Genomic DNA, 12,815 nt, shown 5'->3' on the forward strand with positions numbered 1-12,815 from the left:
CAGTAAATGTTCCTTTTCAAATTTTGTTTGCATTTTTTCAGAAAATGTTCGTGTTTGAAATTTTTGTTCATGAGTTTCGTAAAATGTTCCCATTTCAAAAATTTGTTCACATATTTCAAATTTTGTTCGGGAGTTTTAAAGAATGTTCACATATTTCATACGAATTTAACTTTTTCTCTCAAACATAACGTTCGCGTACAAAATTTTGTTCTCTAAATTCAAAAAATGTTCGGGATTTTAAAAAGTGTTCATTTTATCAAAACTTTGTTCAAGTTTTTTAGTTGTTCTTCTAGCATTCAGCAAACACGAATTTTTTTTGAATTTTTAAATTTTTTGAACATATCCAATGTTTAAGGTTTCTAGGTGGGGGTGTTAGATATGTAGTAGATGATCTTTTAAAGTACCCGCGTTACAATTTACCGAAGGAGGTAGTTAGCTCGCCTGGTTAGTGACAAGAGTATACTAGCTCCAGATGCAGGGATCGATCCCCGCTCCGCGTTATTATTTTAGGTGATCATTTTGCTGTTTCGTCGCGACGATGGGCCGGCCCATTCGGGGGGCTGTAGCTGTGCGGCACGTGCGAATCGGACGCAAAGAGCGGCGCATAGGAGGTCCCGGTAAAAAGAATGACACACAAAGAAACGGACGAAAACATGGGCCAGCCCATGAACACATAAGTGGAGGAGGACTTTGCGTTAGAAAAAGGATGGAAATAGTGAGGAGGCCGGGGATCAAACCCTGGTCCCCTGGCTAGAAAAGCTAGTCATTAGCCACTATGCTCCTTGTGATTCTAATAATATTTATATCGTTATTACGTCTATAAAACAATGAAGTGCGATGTCAACTTTGAAAACAAAAAATGAATCTTTTTTAACTTATGGGTGGCATTGTGGGTAATTTATAGCAACTTTGAGGGTATTTATTACGACGTACGGGCAGAACATTAGCCCTTTTATTATTAGATAGATTAGGTAAAGATAAGGGCACTGCTACGCGTCGGCTGACGAATCTTTTTTAAAAATTGGCCGCCTGGCCAGACATCAAATATAGTGGATTGAGCGGTGAGCATCACCCTCTACCATTGTAATAAAGGTCGTGTTGCAGCAATTTTTTGCAACAAGAGACATGTTGTAGAATTTTTCTAAAACATAGGTCAGGTTGTAATTTTTTTTGCAACAGAGCTCTTGTTACAGGGTTTTTTTTGCGACAGAGCTCTTGTTGTAGGTTTTTCTTTTTTGCAACAGTGGTCGTGTTACAATTTTTTTTTTACAATAGAGGTCTTGTTACGGTTTTATTTTTTGCAAAAGATGCCTTGTTGCAATTAAATTATTTTTGTAACAGAGGTCTTGTTGCAGGTTTTTCTTGCAACAGAGGCGTTGTTGCAGAAAGGAGAGATCATGGGGCCGGTTCACCACGTCATGTGGGACGCGTGGCGTGCAATCAAGGCGGCAGACACAAGCTTGTTAATCCGCCGGCTGAACCATAGTGTTTCCCTAAAGATAAAGATAACTAATAATGAATTAAAATTAATTTTTTAGGGAAAAAGAAATAAAAGGCAAAAAACAAAACAAAAACAAATCGTACATAGCCTACTGGACCCGATCGAACCTAGTAACGAGTGAGTCGGCCCATCCCACATCCCACTCGGCGGACGTGCGGAGTGCTGTAGGCGATCGCTCTATGCGTACCGCTTTCCCCGCTCTGTCGCCATCTCCCGGCCCCCGGCGAGTCGCAACTCTCGCATTCTCACCGGAAGTGCTTCCTCCTCCTCGCACGCTGCCGTGCTCGCACCGCGTCCTCGCTTCCACGTTCGCTCCGTTCCACGCGCACGCTGGCATCTATTTCTCTGACGCAATGCCGGCCTCTTTTGCCCGGCGCGGGCCGCCTCGGCAGCAGCGCGCTCAGGCCGTTCGGCGAAATGCCGACCCGGGTGTCTTTTCTTGGACCGCAACGGTTGCCGTCGAGAACCCAGGTCGGCTCGTTTAACAGGCTTAGGAAGCGTTCTGGTGCGTATGTGTATATGCCGGAGGGGCGAGCTACGTTGCAAGGCCCGTGGATTTCTTGGCAGCGTGAATCCTTGGACATGGTACGTAAATGCTTCTGATCTCCATTCCTTTCGTGTTCTAGACTGCTAGTGGCTGCGTGCTGCGTGGTTTGTATTTCAAAGATGGTTTCTCATTCCATTTGTTCCACGCTTGGACCAACCAAACATTTTCTGTAGCTAGTAATTCGGCAATTCACCTCCAACTCTGGTTTCTAAAATAGCTGATCCAAAGCAAAAAAGATGACTGCACATACTATCTGCCCTTGAATGCACTCCATTTTCAATCTTTCACCGATAACGCAAGATCGTCATTTCACATGTTTATACTTTGTTTCATGTTTGTGAAACTTAAAGCATATATACAGAGACCATTTAAAGGCTTGCAAAAGAAATCTAAAGGAAGATGAATTTTATAAATTATCTTTCCTTAAAGAACCACGAAAGCTCAAAATGGCAACCTGTTAGGCTCTATACAAAGTACAAACAAACTCGTAGTTCTACGAAACTAGGAAAGTTACTTGTATATCATGCACGAAAATACAAGATTATCCATTATTGTATCTTGGCTGATTTTCGCATCTGCGGGTCAGCATCTATACTGGCCAGGCAGGAGACAACTTCCATGATGGTTGGCCTCATGAATTGATTGTGGTCGACACATTTGGAAGCAGCTTCAAGCACCTTTAACATTTGATCTTCACATCCTGTGCCTCGAAGTGTTGGATCCAGGACCTCAACCTGCTTCCCCTCAGACCTCATCTCCAGCACCCATGGGACAAGTTCTTTTGACGTTGATAGGATTGAGACAGGTCGTATTCCAGTGAGCAGCTCAAGCATGACTACTCCAAAACTGTACATATCACCTCTCAACGTAGCAACCCATGCTTGCCCATACTCAGGGGGAATGTAACCCATAGTACCGACCAGCTCAGTCGTAACATGAGTTTGGTTGGGAAGGATCAATCTGGCTAGCCCAAAATCTGCAACATAAGCTTTAAATTCTTTGTCCAGTAAGATATTACTGCATTTGATGTCACGGTGGACAATCTGAGGCTTGCAGACATCATGGATATGGGAAAGGCCAAGGCTTGCTCCTTGCGCGATCTTCAGCCGAGTTGGCCAGTCAAGCCATGAGCTAGCTTCGTCATCCCTGTTATGAAGCCAATCATCCAGGCTGCCGTTTTCCATGTAGGAATATATGAGGAGCTTTGAGTTTCCCTGGATGCAGTAACCCCACAGCGGCACAATATTTTCATGTTGTGCATTGGAAAGAGCATCAACCTCTGCACTGAACTCTCTTTCCATAAGACACATTTCACTGTTGAGCTTTTTGATTGCCAGCTTGGAGCCATCAGGTAGCTCTGCCTTGTATACTAATCAGTGGCGGAGCTAGCGAGGAAAAGCTGAGGGGGCAAATGATGAAATATAATTTTCTGCAGGGGCCAAAAACTGTATTTTTCTGAATTTGTGCTACCCAAAATGGAGTTTCTTCAGAAAAAGTTCATGGGCTGGGGGGGCCATGGCCCCTGCAGCTATAGGCATAGCTCCGCCAGTGATACTAATCCATAACCTCCACAACCAATGATGTTCTCCTTGTCAAAATTGTTTGTAGCTTTCAAAATGTCAGTGAATTTGAGCTTGCTTTCTTCTCCCTTGCCTCGTGACATCACTACCAATGTTTGCTCTGAACTGGAGTTGAATGAAGTTGATTCGGCATCTCCATTGTTCTTCTCCCTTGTATTTTTGGTGGTAAAACCATTGACTCTGATCGAGACAAGGAGACGCCCCAGCAACAAGAGAACAGCAATGCTTCCAAAGAACACTCCAAATGTGATTGCAAAAAGGGCCTTCCTATGTCGTAGTTTTGAGTGGATCAGAGGTGGTGAAGCTGAACCACATTTGTGAATTAGCATAGAGCCACACAACTTTGGATTCCCACCAAAACTAGAGTTCTGAAACGTATTAAACTGACCTCCAGATGGAATAGGCCCTTCTAGGTCATTGTTAGAAATGTTGAATGCTGACAGGAAATGCAGGCTGTTCAATGCAGTTGGGATTCCACCTGTGAGGTTGTTGGTCGACAAGTCTAATACCTGCAGGCTTGTGAGGTTGGATAATGATTGTGGGATTTGTCCTGTCAAGTCATTGAAGCTGAAATTGAGTGAACAGAGGGCTCTCAACTGACCAATCTCCAAGGGTATCTCACCAGTAAATTTATTGCTACTTAGATCCAGTACTTTAGGGAAAGCCATTGGTACGTGGTATTGAAGTGACGGAGCTAGATAAATTGGTAACTCAAAGAATCTGAGGTCCGAATGGGTTGCAGTATTATCTGATCTTAGCATTGGTATCTGCATTAAGGTTGTTGGGATTTCCCCCATCATGCTGTTATTTGATATGTCTAGATAGAAGAGGAATTTTAGGCTACTGACCCAGTCAGGTATCTGCCCTGTTAGCTGATTGTCTTGTAAAAATAATATCTCCAACTTTTCTAGCTTTGATAGCCAATGGGGTATTTTTCCCAACAATGAGCAACCTGCTATTGCTAGAACTTGAAGATTCTCAAAACCGGCAATTCTGTCATCATCTGGCATGGTCTCTTTCATGAAGTTGAGCCCAATAAGAAGGGTGGTGAGATTCTTGGAGCTCCTAAGTAGATGAAGTGCACTTGTGATATTTGTAAGATTGTTTTTAACAAGTGATAGGAATGAGAGGTACTTCAGGTTGCCTATTTTTTCTGACAGCTGGCCATGGAAATTATTGAAAGATAGCCCAAGTGCAGTTAGATTGCTGCAGGAGTAGATGCTTTCCGGAATTTTGCCTCTGAAGCTGTTGTTCCTAAGATCTAAAGTTTTTAGATAGGGTAGGTTGGAGAAATTAACCTTGGCGAGTTCTCCACTGAAATTGTTGTTCTTGAAGTCAATGGTTATGAGATTTGTGCAGTTGTTCAGAGTCGATGGCAGCTCCCCATACATGAGGTTGTTGTTTAAACGGAGTTCCTCTAATCTCTTTAGATGACCTATAAATTCTGGAATCTTGCCAGTGATGCTGTTCTCTCCAAGATCAAGAGTACTCAGATTACTGAGTTTCCCAATATGTGAGCCTTCAAGTGTTCCTTGTAAACCGTTCCCGGGGAAGGAGGCATATTCTAACAAGGTAGCATTGAAAAGTTCATCTGGGAGAGTCCCACTGAGGCGGTTGTGGCCAACCTTGAGCACTCTGAGCATGGAGCAGCTACCAAATTCAGGGGGAATGCTCCCTCTGAATTGATTGTAGCAGAGTTCAAGCACTGCCAAGGATGGCGAGCTGGCACAAAAATGAGTTGGTAGCTGCCCAGTAAAGCTGTTGTTGCTGGCATTGAGTGCAACCAGATTCTTCATCACCTGCCATGTTGAGGACGGAAACTGTCCTGTAAACAAATTGCTTGAGATGTTCAGTACCTTCAGTGGCCGGGCATGGGTAGATGACAACTCGTGTAGGTCTCCTCTGAGACGGTTAAAGCTGACGTCTACGATGAGGATGCTTCTGGAGGATACCAGTTCCTGTGGTAGACCACCAGATAGCAGATTGTTTGACAGGTTGAGGCGCAGCAATCCAGTGAGGTTCCCAAGAGAAGGTGTGATGTGCCCCTGAAGACTCCTAGAAGCCAGCAAGATATCCGTAACAATCCCATCTGTGCTGCAGGTGATCCCTTCCCACTGGCAGCAAGCCGTGCCATGCTGCCAGGACGCATCGAGGCCACCGTGTTGTGAGAGCCCGCCGAGAAACTGGAGAAGGGAGTCCTTCTCCTGCTCCGTGCAGGAACTGGTAGGAGAGGCCAAGCATATCAGCAGCACAAGAGCTAGGCCAAGGGAAGGTATGTGCAATATCTTGCTGTATGTCTTGTTAGGAAAATGGAGTGTCTGCATGGTTTTCTGGTGAAACTAGCACTGGAACCGGAGGTTATGTTGTCCCCTGACTAGATAAAGCATCAATGGTGGTCTAACCATGAAAGAGCTTGATGGGAAAGAAAGAAGCAGATCTTGCTCCCATTTGTTCTGTCCCTTGTAGTGGTAGTCAACAGGATTGGATTTTACACAACTGCCCCCAGCCCACCAGGCCGCTTCCTAGTTCACACTGATGTTTCAGTGTTTCACCATCGGTTGCATGCTGTAATCTACTGACAAGTCTATTGCCCAATCTTCCTGAACACCTTCCGTACCAAAAGGACTTCATTGTAGATTTTCTAGTCCTCCTTGACTCAATCCTCGATGAAATTTTACAGCGTGCCTTAGTTTAGTTGCCCTGACATCACCTCTCTAACTGGCTTCACTAAATAAATCTCACCTGTTTCCCACTAGCACTGAACTAAACTATTACTTCTCGGCGCATCATTTGCCTTTTGGGAACAGATAGTACGCAGGTAATTATTTCTAGAAGGTGCTTGCGCTTGAGAGCGATCATCGGCGTCTCCGTCAGTGTGCGGACAAACACAAGTGGAGGGAAAGAAGTGCAATTTTGTTGCTTAATGGGCACGGGGTGGATGATTGACCTGCTGGGTAATCTGTTCTTTGTTTCATCCTCTTGACCCAGGCATTAACTTCGTCTGATGGATACATTTGCTGTTAGTTACCATTGTCCTGGCTCCACTTTCGCACTATTGTGGACCATATGGACTGGTTTTCATCTGAATTTGGAGGCGGTTCGAAGTAAACATCGTAGCGTGTGAGCTCTGGCAGTGGCAAGCTCGTTCATCACTTGTCTCTGATGCTTTTTTTTTTGCGGAACAAAGGGCTGATACATATATATGTATCAGGAAACAGAGTTTACAACAAGCCCTTAGTTGTGAGGGACATCTACAGGACTACTACCAATTCAACACGCTGTGTGAAGACTAGTTCTAGCATAACAAGCAAGGTTGTGACTAAACATATCTGCTCCGTACTAATCTTCATGACAATAGTCTCTGATGCTTGTCAGCTTGTGGTTGTGGGAACGCTTGTGCTGTGTGGAAATGGTCCTTTGGAACCGAACCATGTACAGTATCAGTTATAGTTTTAGTACTTCAGTTGAATATATGTTGAATATATATATGATTGGTGTTATGTAAGAATCACATTGCTTTTGGGGTACAAGTTTAGTTTAGCTTTTGGATGACAATGATGTGCTGATGTTAGCTGCAGCATATCGTAGATGTTGCACTCTATCATTGATCACCGTGCATGTGGTTAATGATTTTCCACTCTGATTGAGGAAAAATATACCAAATGAATGAAGGCTCGCTGCAGAGTTGGCAATGAATCCCCTTTGTTGTCATGTTTAGCATGTATCAGTGGTACTGTGTTTTCACCCCTCAAGAAAAAAAAGCGGTACTCTGTTTTCTGCTTTTGTCCATGTTATAATTATCGGATACAGTGTGGATTGAAGAACATAACACAAGAGACTGACACCATATTATTATTATTATTATTATTATTATTATTATTATTATTATTATTATTATCATTATTATTTATTTTGTGATGAGCCACATGTTGTATTTGGCATGTCAGCATGTGTTTCAACACGTTGATGTGCCGCGTTGATGTAGCTAGACCACGGATTTGGCTCGTCATTTCGTCAAGCATTTATTTGGTGCGGTCTTCACGGCGCGCGACAGCCGGCTCTCTCGTTACCAGGGGAGCTTATATAGAAAAACAAAAGCAACTTGTTTTTTGTGCATAGTGCCACTTGGAAGTTTCACACTTGGCCACTTGGAGTACGAAAATGGCGGCGTGACCACTGGCCCGACTACGCGACGATGGCTCTTAGACTGTTACTTAATTATTTGGCGTGCTTGTACGTTTGCCGCCAACGTGTAGTTGATCCCCATCGTCTTGTTCTTTGTCGTACGTGTTTTGGAAAGGCATCCTTTTTTTTCTTTTTCTTTTCTTCTTTCACCAGTGTGCTTTTCCTGAGTCTTGACCATGGGGGATTCTTTTTATTTTTTTGGAGACAAGCCCAGGGGGAATAAATAGGTCTTGGTTCTTTTTTCTTTGGTTGAGAGAAAACATAAGCCTCTGCGGGCTCTAGCCCAGGCTAGGCCTCTAAGGCCTAATTTGTTATCCTGTACGGCCTAACGCCGCCGACTCCTCGTCCACAAGCAGCCCGGCCCACTTCCCCAACACCGTCGTGGCAACTCGCGGCAGCTCGAATCGAGCGAGGTACGACGAGCGCATGTTCGCCGTTTGGCAGCTGCATGCGACGGCGATGCCGCTCTATCTGGAACATACTACGTGATTGTGCCTCTTTACTCCGTTTCGCCGTGTTACTGCAAGGCTGTGATCGATTACGTAATACATGTTTAGTACCACATCGCCAACTTTGGGTAGCACCCAACAGCATAAAAGGTGGCGGCCGGGAGCGAGTTCCACCGTGCGGCAAGCACGGTATAAAGCAACAGCCTATGAGCTATAATCCTCTTGGTATAAACCTCGACAAGGTAATTACTATCTCTATGATTCAAAACACCGGCCTCACTTGATGGATTGTCCAAACTAACCCATGGAAGCCCGTCGTCCTTGCAGGGGGCGGCTTTTTTTTTGGGGTTTGGTTTTTTCTCCTGCGACCTTGTCAACAGTTTGCGCACAAATTCGACATGCTGTATTTTTTTCTTTTGAAAAAACTACGATTTATTAATTAAACTGTTACGTATAATGTGTTGCCTAGTCTCTTCCACCAGATCGGTCTTTTGATTGCATTGGCTAGAGCATGCACATCTACACAAACATCATGACAGTACAAAAGAACATCAAAATTGATGAAAAATTACATACATGTCCGTAGACTGCCTAACAACGACTAGAAGCAAAATGAGCCGACATCGTCCCTCCCTCATTGCAGTCGGCCAAATCTTGTAGTAGTAGATATCTAGGAAGTCTTCCTGCAGGCCCCAAAGGACCAGCACAACAACCATCCTCGATGAAGAGAAGTGAAGATTGGAGGGATCAAATTTGTAGACACATGAACACAGATGAATAAAGACCGGATCAAGCAGATCCATCGAAAACAAAAAACGATCAAATCCAGCGAGATCCGTCAGAGACACACCTCCATGCGCCCTCCAACGACATTGGACGGATCACCAAGATGGGGAACAGGCGAAGAGAACCTTATTTCACCTTCAGGGAGCCGCCGCTGCCTCACCTTTCTGAACAAGACACAAACCATAAACAAACTCTGAAAAACACCTAAAACAAGCAGGATCCCTCCCGCCGACAGAGACTGAGATCCACCGCGCCTCCATAGCCTTAAGGCCAGAGAAGACGAGTAGATAGGTGGCAGCAGCGACATGAGGCGAGGAACCCCTAGCCGGCTTTGACATGTTGCATTATGCAACAACCAATTCCCTTTTTTAAAGTGCAAGAATCAATTCATTTTACACACGACACATTAACCATTTAAAAGAAATAAATAACTGAATTCTTCAAATCAAAGGCATAGCTCGAACTGGAAAACTAGGCGCGACGCATGCGCCCAGGTGCCAAAAGAAGAACGTGTCATCCTCCGCGTAGCCGATGATGACGCCTTCGTCATCGCACCTGAAGTATGTCAGGATGTTGTCTGGGAAGCTACACCGCATTAAAGAAGGTCCATGCTTCTGCTCTAGCTACTGGCTCGTCAGTGATGGCAGTGAGGGAGAAACACGGCGACTAAGGACCTGTTTGGTAATCCACCAGCTCCACGAATCTGGCGGAGCACCTACTCCACCGCTCTGCAAATGTGAACTGCAGCCCGCTCTGCTCTCTGGCAGAGTTGTAGAGCGGAGGGGCTCCGAACAGGCACTAAGATGGGGAGTTTGTGTTGCTCTGTGACGCCACCACCCTCTCCATCATCCCCTTCAACATGGGCAACTACAACAGTTGGTCAAGCATCGACACCGTATGAGAGGACTCACATGGGGTGGTTGCAACCGGTCGTTGCCACAGAGGGTGGTGACTTTGATATCAATGTTGGGGTCCATATCGACAAGGAGTCATCCTGGATCGTGGAGACCATCCAATTTCTAAAGAGAAGCCGCATGCGATGAACATAAACTAGAGGTGGTTCCTAATTTACAACCACCTCCAATATTTCATGCATGCGGTTTCGTCTCTCTAACCGTCTCCCAAGCCTTATATAGTACTCCCTCCATTCCTTGATATAAGGTGTATAAATTTTTATGAAAAAACTGAAATATAAGGTGTATTGCATTGCACCACTCGTCTGGAATTTTTTTTAGGGATTTGATTACATTTTCTTATATCAGGCAAACTCCTCTATTTTCTCATGTCAATTAGTCATTTGTAATCTTGCCCAAAACTTGTGAAATTTTCCCTCCATGTGCATTCTTTAATTTCCGTGCCAAAAACTATATTATCTGGTTGTGGTATTACATGCAACTTAGTTCCGCTTGTCACAACCGCCTCCAAGGCCCGCATCTAGTGCTCCCTCTTTCTATTAGTGGATAACGCGTGGTTACATGGTGGGTTTGGTCTGTTAGGGTTCACTCACTTGTACCACAATTAGTAAACAAAGTAATGAACTATCTCTATTGTTTAGATGAAGATAATACACTACATGGACAAAAAAGCATGAGCAACATAGACTCTCGGTACAAACAATAGTTCACAAGTTTCACCTTCGGCATCCTGGTTTTTCTCCACACCTTCAGTTAATGAAAATACAGAAGAGCAAACATGTACATGTGTATGATCTTAGAGACTTTTAAAAGCCACACGAACCACACCAAAAGTTGTCAAAATCTAGGCCTGCTGGATACACCATGCCCGAGAACATGACTCTTGCAAGATAGAATGTCAAACCACTACTCCCTCCATTCACAAATATAGCATGTTTTTGATATTTCAATATGGACTACGTGAGAATATCAGGTGCTCTCAGAGCACCTAAGCTGAGGTGCCCCATGCGATCGGATGATAGTCCAACGTGCAGCATCACATGATGTGGACCAAAGCATGATTTCGCGAATGGAATGTTTGGGGGAGTTTTTGCAAAACTCGCATTGACCAATGCTCACCATTCGATTCATGATCCAACAACCCAGGTCACATCAGAGCACCTCAGGTTAGGTGCTCCGGCAGCACATGATATTCTCCCTATGGACTACTCCCTTCATTCCTAAATACAAGTCTTTTTAGAGATTCCATTATGAACTACATACGGAGCAAAATGAGTTAATCTATACTCTAAAGTATGTATATATACATCAGTATGGAGTTTGTACTGTAATCTCTAAAAAGACTTATATTTAAGAACAGAGGGAGTACTTGCAAACTGAAATTAGAGAGTCTAATCTCTAAAAAGACTTACACTTTAGAGTGTATATTCACTCGTTTTGCTCTGTATGTAGTTCATACTTTAGAGTGTATTTTAGTCTAGAGATTAGTGAGTCTTAGGTTTTCTCTCGACGAAAGAAAAAACTAGTCCAAGCCAAGCCTTGGAGGCTTAATTATTTAGGACAATGCTACACGTCGGCCGGTTGATCCTTTAAAAAGCTGGCCGGGTCACGATCCGTTGATCCATCACGTGACAACCGTCCAATCCAGCTGACAAGGTTTGCAACATGGGTCATTGCCTGGAGGTTTGCAACATGAGTCACATTGCACTTGAATATTTACACGAAGAGTTCTTGGCAACACGAGACATGTTACGCTCGGAGGTTTGTAACATGACCCACGTCGTGCTCAGAGGTTAGGAAACTAGACATTTCCAACACGAGCCACGTTGCCACTGCAACGTCGCTTGCATTGCAGCTGTTGTCGTTGCGCTACCACGGTTTGTAGAAGCATGCCTCTTCCAACACTGCTCACACCTGGCGGCGCTTCTCATAGTGCCCGTTTGACAGGGACTGCCATGGGAGGAGCCATGGAGAAGGGGATAGCGATGGCAGCCGAAAGCGCACATGTTATCAACTGTCTGAATGTTAGTGTTTCCCAATCAAAAATGTTAGGGGGATATTTCCCAATTAGGGGGTGTTTGGATGGAGGAAATTCGAAAGGTATTGGAGTGGATTGAGAAGGACTAAGAGCATCTCCAGCCGATGGCCCCCCAGGGGCTTGGAGATAGCGCTGCCTGGGGGCGAACCGGCGATAATTTCGGCGTGGGGGCGACTGGGTTCCCAGCCGCCGCATCTAGGTCGCCCCCAGACCCCGTTTTTTGAAACATAAAAATCGGCCAAACACGACACAATTTTGTCCAAACTAGACGATTTCATTGATATTTGTACAAAAACATAAAAACACAAACTAAAAACGACTACGCCCAGCCGCCGCCCGCCGCCCGCCTTCTACATGCCGAGGAGCCTGTAGAACCGGGTGTAGTCGCCGATGCCGTCGTCGTCGCCGTCATCGTCTCTACCGTGCTAGGTGAAGGAAATATGCCCTAGAGGCAATAATAAAGTTATTATTTATTTCCTTATATCATGATAAATATTTATTATTCATGCTAGAATTGTATTAACCGGAAACATAATACATGTGTGAATACATAGACAAACAGAGTGTCACTAGTATGCCTCTACTTGACTAGCTCGTTGATCAAAGATGGTTATGTTTCCTAACCATAGACATGAGTTGTCATTTGATTAACGGGATCACATCATTAGGAGAATGATGTGATCGACTTGACCCATTCCGTTAGCTTAGCACTTGATTGTTTAGTTTGTTGCTATTGCTTTCTTCATGACTTATACATGTTCTATGACTATGAGATTATGCAACTCCCGTTTACCAGAGGAACACTTTGTGTGCCA

The 12,815-nt window shown here is 44.4% G+C and overlaps 1 pseudogene; it reads right to left on the bottom strand.

Moving 5' to 3' along the window:
- Positions 1 to 2,214: 2,214 nt before the first annotated feature.
- On the bottom strand, positions 2,215 to 6,845 carry LOC119315317 (annotated as a pseudogene).
- Between the last annotated feature and the right edge of the window lie 5,970 nt (positions 6,846 to 12,815).

Source organism: Triticum dicoccoides, chromosome 6A, assembly GCF_002162155.2.
Source record: "Triticum dicoccoides isolate Atlit2015 ecotype Zavitan chromosome 6A, WEW_v2.0, whole genome shotgun sequence".
In the NCBI taxonomy this organism is placed as follows: Eukaryota; Viridiplantae; Streptophyta; class Magnoliopsida; order Poales; family Poaceae; genus Triticum; species Triticum dicoccoides.